The sequence below is a fragment of the Leuciscus leuciscus genome (genome assembly GCF_965113295.1).
Source record: "Leuciscus leuciscus genome assembly, chromosome: 4".
NCBI classification, from domain to species: Eukaryota; Metazoa; Chordata; class Actinopteri; order Cypriniformes; family Leuciscidae; genus Leuciscus; species Leuciscus leuciscus.
Window position 1 is genome coordinate 7391680 of NC_138728.1, and position 7702 is coordinate 7399381.

The window sequence follows — 7702 nt, forward strand, 5'->3', positions numbered from 1 at the left end:
TCAGACACATAACGGTAATAAATATGATTAGCCTTTTTCTTGACTACATTATAAATCAGCTAATAATGTGTTGCTAATGTTACACAAACCATGTTCCCGTTCACCATCTCAGAGTCCGACAGCTGCCTTCTAACAATCAGCATCCTTAGAAACGCTTTGAACAACTTAAAATGTCAGTGGCGAAAGGCACATAGTTTATCATAACATCGTAATATACATCATATATACATAATTCACTCACTATATACGTAGTTAAATGTATCCGATTTTTCATATCAACAGAAAAATATACCGGAATAACTTGGCTGCTCTTGAGACTCCCCTGCTTTGCAGCATATAATGATGATATGCTTAAGCCCAATTTATTATTGAGTGTAAGCTGTTTTTTCCATCAACTTTGTTCACCCTTTGCTCAGATAAGCTGCTTAAAAACACTTGAAGTTATTATCATATAGGAAATGTTAACATCCGAGCATCTGTAGAAATTTAGACCAAGCATCTCATCCTCCTTTACCCACAAACAAAAAAACAATCACCAACTATCTTTGGCCATTATATCCAGACATTTTTATGGATTTGTGTCTCCTAAAATAACCTTTAAGATTATTAAAGAGGACAAAGACAAAGATGATGACGCAGTTTACCATACGTCACACACTGATAATATCAGAGTCAGCTTTAACCTCGGATTCAGCCCATCGATCCTGGTGTCACTGCTGTCACACAAGGTATTTGTTTGTCATCCTGGATTATCAGACATCTGTGGGGAAAAAGGGCACCCTAAAAATAAGAATTAACTCAGTAGATGGGATGAATCTGCACGAGAAATGTCTAAAAATGTCTAAATGCTAATTTCAAGTGTAAGCCTGCACCTACGTTTAAAAGTGTTGATTTGTGGGTTTGAAAAGGTCTACTGTTCTTGGCAGTGAGGTACAAAGATACAGTAAAATAAGCCGTGCTGGCTGGCGAATTACATTCCTTAACACGAGGGTGTTGAAATAAACTTTCAGCTCAAGATTCAACATAAACACTTACCTGTGTGGTAACTGACTGACTGTGAATGAAACACAAAGATCTTCATGAAGTACCACTCCAACAGACAAATCTGCCTCCTCACTTTTCTTTGAGTTTTAAGGGGTCTTGTCATGAGGAATCACATTTTCCTTCAGCTTCATTTATACTATTCTGTAAAAACAGCAGGTATAGAAATATTATATTCAAATATTTTTTCTAATATTATATCCGAATATTTTATACTTATATTCATTCCCTAATGCCGCAACATGCGATGAGAGAAAATATTTTAACGGTCTGATGTGAGGAAAAAAACGAATAAAAATCATAGCAATCAATACCTATGATATTTCTAAACAAGATGATGATAGGGTAATATAAAGTGTCTGGAGCCAATGTGCAACACTGCTAGAGAAACAGGATGACCATGTTTAATAGACAGATTTATGTATTATAAAAAAAATTGCGTGTCAGAATATGTCGTTTCTGCCAAATAAACTTCAAGTTAAAACAGGTTTAAAACCATCTTAAAAATAGTAAAGTGTGATTTGGTAGTTGCTGCACAACCAGAAAACAGTAGCTGTTTTGGTTGGCCCATTTAATATCCTGATGATTTGCCCTGGGAAAATCCAATTAATGCTAAATTAGAGCAGACAGACATTCAGTTTCCAGACTATTTTGCGCAGTCTGCACCTGTCACAATCTATAATTATCTGTGTTCAGGTTTCCACGCTGCTTTGTAGCCAAATGCAATGGCAGCCACTCCTGTGTAGAGCAGAAGCCTCATGTTCAGGTCACTGTTGCTGTGCATTTGCTAGAACATATGTGCTCGCACCATAAGACGATATCTGATCGGTGTCTGTTCGAATTTTTTTTTTTTTAGCATGCATAGTTAGTATGAATATTTCTGCACACAAGCGTATCAGTCAACTTGGTATTATAGTCCCTCCCAGTCTAATGTGGGCACATTGTGAACCATCCAAACACCTGAGGACAAAAAGACATGAAATTCAATCCTGATGCATGCCAAACATTTCTAAGACGTAGTGAATCATAAGAACTCCAACTTTGAACTGAGGTGAAACTTGAAGCTCTTAAAGACGACCCTATATGGCTGTTTGGAAATCATCAGAAAAGTTCTGACCACAGAGTGGACTAGGACAAGCTTTGATCCTCGGATTACGTTTCGCAGAATTGCTCTCGCCTGTCAAGTCCAGGTAAAGATCCACTTGCCCACCATGTGGAGTATATATGACACCAAACCATACGGTTACACACCTCGCCTACTTAAAACTGACAACAAGCATTATTTATTAAGCAAATCGCTCACAAACGGGTCCAGATACTGTGGAAATTTACTTGCTTCCTTATAAGCACTGTTTAACAGTCTGACACTAATTTGTAAAAGCATCAGGAACTATGTCATGTACCTTAAAGGTGAAATTCTAGACATGGTGTGACGGTTGATTACCGTTTAAGATAAGAGTATCTTTGTGCTTAGACTCCCTGTCTCGTTAGCATGTGCTAACGATTGAGATGACCTCTCCTGAACTGACGGACGGTCACAGGCTCACCTGTGTCAGATTATTAATGTTGCATAAGTGCAAAAACAGCATTTAAGGTGGTTTTTAATGACATTGCTACCAAGATGACCACTGTTACAGTATATTCTCCACACACTGATTAAACTTCTCTAGGACAGGAAAACTGTCAGATGATTACTCTTAAAGTAAGCGTTGAAAATAGTGAAAATAAACTTAATTTGCCGCATATTTATATGTTAAGAAAATTTGTCATTTGAGTAAATGTACCCATTTAATTGAAAATGTAATCAGATAGAGCGCCATTTCATTGCAAGAGTGTATGGTTTCAAACATGCAATGATTAAGGGGGAAAATCAAAAGAATTATGCATTTAACATGGTAAAATGTACAAAAACAAAGCTGAGATTACTGTGCTGAGAGCACAATGAAATTAACCTAAATATTTCAGACACTAACACGCAAGGAGTAGGGAATTTGCGTAACGTCTATAATTCTGTGGACATCTGCATAGCTTTCTGTGAAGTCCTGCCAGATTCCTGGTTAACTTACACTCAAGTAAATCATATGCAGCATGCTCACCCAAAAACAACTAAAACAGATGCACAATTCAAAATATACTGCCAAGCAAAGCGTGGCAATTTTTTATGACTGTAGGTTCTTTAAAAAAACTAAATTGATTTAAATTTGGTTCCATTAATGGTTCTCACTTGTGCGTTCTTCTGCAGATGCACACGAAATACCATATTAAAATATTCTGCAACACATATAGTATTCAGTGGCGCCACAGCAAGACCAATGCAGTCCAATTATGAATAGCTTACCGGCAAAAATTGTTTAAAAGTCAAAGCAAACTGAACCATTTAGTCTTCAAGGAACTGGTGTTTTTCATCCTTGAATGAATTCATGTTTTTGAACTAATTGGTTGATTGAACGATTCAATGACTCCCTTATAACAGTGGCTCCATAACATTTGTGAATGTCAGTGAAGCGACACAACTGTAAGTGACATGACAAATGTATCACGCCCAGATTACATTCATACACGTACTACAGTTCACTGACTGGATATAGAATTTACGTTGTTCGTGAAGAACCAAAATAAGTAACGACTCAAGAGTTTTTGAACGCAGCCAGTCACTTATTTTGTGTTTTGAACTAATCGGTCAGTCAGTGATTCGACAGTCACTTGTCGCCTACTGGTAGAACCATTACCAGCATGTTAAAATACAGTATGTTTTTGTTTGTTTATTATAGTTGTATAATATATATTTAAAATATTTAATTTAATATATTATTGTTGTTTGAACTGCATTTCTTCCACCTCTAAAATCATTCGTAAGAATTGTTAGTGTAAATGTGAAGGAATCTGAATTGTTAAGTGAAAATGGGATCAGATTTGTTAAATTATTTACAGAAATAAAAACATGTTCAACTTTTCTCATGTAAAAGAAAATGCAGTGTGAAAATTTCACTCACACACACACAAAAAAATTTGTTCAGAGTTCACATTAATTTCTCAGGAGAAACTGTGTGCCGACCTGGCTTTTTATTTTGTTTTGTTTTTACTAGTTATTTCTGTACTCTCATGGAAATAAATGTATTCAAGTGAGAGGTCTTGTTATCTTACATATTTAAACAGTGTTGTATTGGAACATTATGGGAATATACACTTGAATAGGCTGATTAATTTTCTACTTAATTGGCTTTGAAATATTATATAACGTGCTGGCTCTATAGTGTACTGACTTTATTTTCAGACATGGCACTTGACAACAATAAGACTCTTTTGAAAGAGGCAAATGGAAAACCCCCTCTGCAGACTCGGTGCAATTTCAGTGCCGCTTAACACAGCGAGCTAACATTCCCCAGCGGGCTCTGACCGCCGTGTTATCTGTCTCTTGTGTTGTAGCAGTATTGCTTAACAACTCTCGTATGGTATTTGGCCCTTATCTCAATGGGCAATCTAACCCTGCGAAGAGAGCACTCCGCTCCGCTCTCACAGCAGCCCAGCAGGTAAGCTGAACCCCGGGCCTTGAGTTACGCTGCGCTCCCTGGCTCACTTTTCAGGTCAGTGGTCTGCGCTGTTGGATTCGCCGCACAAAGAGCACAAGGGAGGCCCTGTCTGCAACCCCTCGACGGTTTGGACCCAGTGAGAACTCCCTGGTGTTTGCGTGAACGCAGCGGTCGGATCCGTTTGAACAGAAACACTTTAAAAGACAAAGCAAGAAGGAAGAGTTGACTCAAAGCAGCAATAGAGCATGGATGCTTAAGAGGCTTGATGTAAAAAGGGAGGAGAAGCGGTACGGGACCCAAGGGAAGACAAACAGTACAGCAAAGACTCAACACTTCCACAGGATACAAATCAGGGAGAGAGGAGGAAAGACCACCAGTGAACGCCTAAGTGTGAGAACAAAGTAAATAAATGTGGGAAGGCAGGAATTGGCAGGCCCAGTACACCGCCATTTCCACAGCCGAGCTATATCATCACCAATGAGTCATTCCAAACCCGTAAGACATTCGTTCATCTTCAAAACTCAAATGAAGATAATTTAAGAGAATTGAATCACTTTGTCGCTTCAAAAAGTTCATAAAGAGATTGTAAAACTTATCCATATGAATCGATCAGTTTAGTCCAAATTTTCTTAAGAGACTCGATCGCTTTATATGATGAACAGATTTAATTTAGGCTTTTATTCACATATAAACATTGATCAGCAAACATACAGAAGCTGTGACGCGAGATAAAACCTCATTGGTTCTTAAGGAAGCTCAAACATGCTGTACAACATACGAGAATGAATCGAATTGGTTCTTGCGCGTCAAGCAAGGTTCATTCGATTTTCACACTAAGAACTGCTTCTTTTAAGAATTGTTCTCTGAAAGGTTTTTGAGGAACCAGAATTGGCTCTTCAATGGCATCGCTGTGAAACCCCCCTTCGGGAACCTTTGTTTTTAAGAGTGCATGTTTTAGCACATTTTCACTTTTCTATTTGTCGCCACCGTATTCGTGTTTGGGGTTGGTTGGGGTGACGGTTGTAATCGGGCAGAAACTCGATCTGACCTACACCGACAGCAGCGCTCCCTCCTCCCTTCCTCTTTCTTTCAATCTCCCTGGTACATCTTTCCCACCTTCCCCTCTAGCCATGGCTTACTGTGACGAGGGGCAGAGTTCAACGCCCTGTTGGCCTCGGAGCCAGGTGGGAGACACCTCATCCATCACGAGAAAGCGACTTTAGCAATGCTCGAACGGGACTACAAACAACAGACTCATTGTAGGTGCAGGTGAAAGTGCTGAATGCAGACTGCGACTAACAGACGAAAGTGGAAAAGGAAGGAACGTGTTGAAAAGTTCCTGTGGTTTGAAAGATTAACTTTACTACTTATTGTTTATGTTTGTTCAACCTAGGCCCATATACATCCAATGAATCACTGCTCAGTGGCCTTATATTAGTAAATCAAGTTATGTAATGACTTCACACGAATCCTTCATTGACTGCTCAACAAGCACAAAGCGCCCGCACCAGGAAATCAGATCTTTTAACACATAAATCATGCTATGCTTCTCAATTACTCATCCATGTAATTCCTAAAATCTCTTTCCGAGTACTGTACATACAAAACGAACGTAGTGCAAATAGACCATCACGCTTGTAAATGCAAGTATATAAATATTTAATTTGGCAACAAGTTCACTTTTGCACGGGCCGCATAATTTATCGGTGACGTAAAGATACTCAAACAGCCACTGTTTTGATACACTTTATACAGAACTGTCTGTGGGGAGATTTACTCCACAGATGATTCAAAAGGTACTCCGTCATTAAACAAAATAAAAAGCATGCTTACAACAGGGAACTCCTTTAACCAACCACAGGTGCCGGCATTGTTCTTACTCCATTGTGTCTCTTTGTGTGGCACTATTTGAAAAGCAGCAGTAGCTGTGTACGCTGAGGTTAGCAGAACCCACTGTATGCTAGTAAGGTGTGCCCTGCATTCCTCTCAAACAAAAACGCGCACACACACACCACCTGGCCCAACCTGACGGCTGCCAAATCACTCGTTTGTGAGATATTTTGTTCAACTTTAAAGCTGACTCGAGGAGGAGCATTGCACTTGGGTAACTCTTGAGTGTTGGTTATAGATAACAAGTGCTCTGTAGGGTGGGTTGAATCATCATTCATTTTCTGATGGAAAATAAGTGTACTTGCTTCTCTGCGGATTGAGGAAAAACTTTAAAAAGGCAACATACCCAATGAAACCAATGATAAAATGGAAGAAAAAGTAGTATTAAAAAAATAAAATAATGATGATGCAATGATCATCAAGAAGGAAGAAACAAAATCGAGCGTTAATGCAATGAAAATAATCTAATATGTGAAACAGCATGAAATGTTAAACAAAATAATCGAAAAGTGAATTAAACTTTATTTATAGACATTCTACTAACTATAAGTAACTTTGCAACTACATGTCAACTAACTCTCATTAGAGTATTAGTAGACTGTTAGGTTAGGGTTCGGGTAAGTTGACATGTATGCAAAGTTACTGATTTGAAATATGTTATAAATTTTGAGTTCAGCATGCAGTTTTTGAGATTTCAGGATTCCCCTATTTAAGTAGATAGGAGTGGTCTTGAATGCCTGAAATAGCTGCCCGGAGGCGTTGAAAATATGGCCGCCGAACAGACTTTCCTTGAAAAGGGTCTTTTCTTATAGTCAGAAGGTCTGCATCAAAACAAAGTGTTAGCAGATATTAAGCACTCTCTAATTAGAGTTAGTTGACATGTTGCAAACAGAAAAACAAATTTGATTTCACAGGAAATTAATATAATATGGTACAGAAAATGAAAATGGCAATTCCGTTTGCTGACACTATTGGCAGAAAAATACACCTTTATTCACCTTTGAACACAAAAATATTCCTGTTACACTTCCACAAATATTGCTTACCATCAGTGCTGTCATTTGACAGAAAGAGAGACTTTTGACACGGCTGTGGTCATACAGTTTTGTGATTTACCAAATGGAATTTGGCCTATATTATTAGCATCCAGCTCTAGTTTTATTGCTGAGCATCTGTAAAGCTCAGACTTTATTTCTAGAAAACTATGGAAACTATTTACAAAACTATTTGGGACATTTCAC

The 7702-nt window shown here is 38.3% G+C and overlaps 1 long non-coding RNA gene across 2 annotated transcripts; it reads right to left on the reverse strand.

Moving 5' to 3' along the window:
* Positions 1-627: 627 nt before the first annotated feature.
* LOC309497291 lies at positions 628-6585 on the reverse strand. 2 transcript variants are annotated; one of them, XR_014205468.1, is made up of 3 exons: positions 6405-6585; positions 1036-1185; positions 628-760 (listed from the first exon to the last, which is right to left on the reverse strand). It is a non-coding gene; the product is annotated as an uncharacterized lncRNA (long non-coding RNA). The 2 variants fall into 2 exon arrangements; XR_014205469.1 differs by having other exon boundaries at positions 628-780.
* Positions 6586-7702: the final 1117 nt, after the last annotated feature.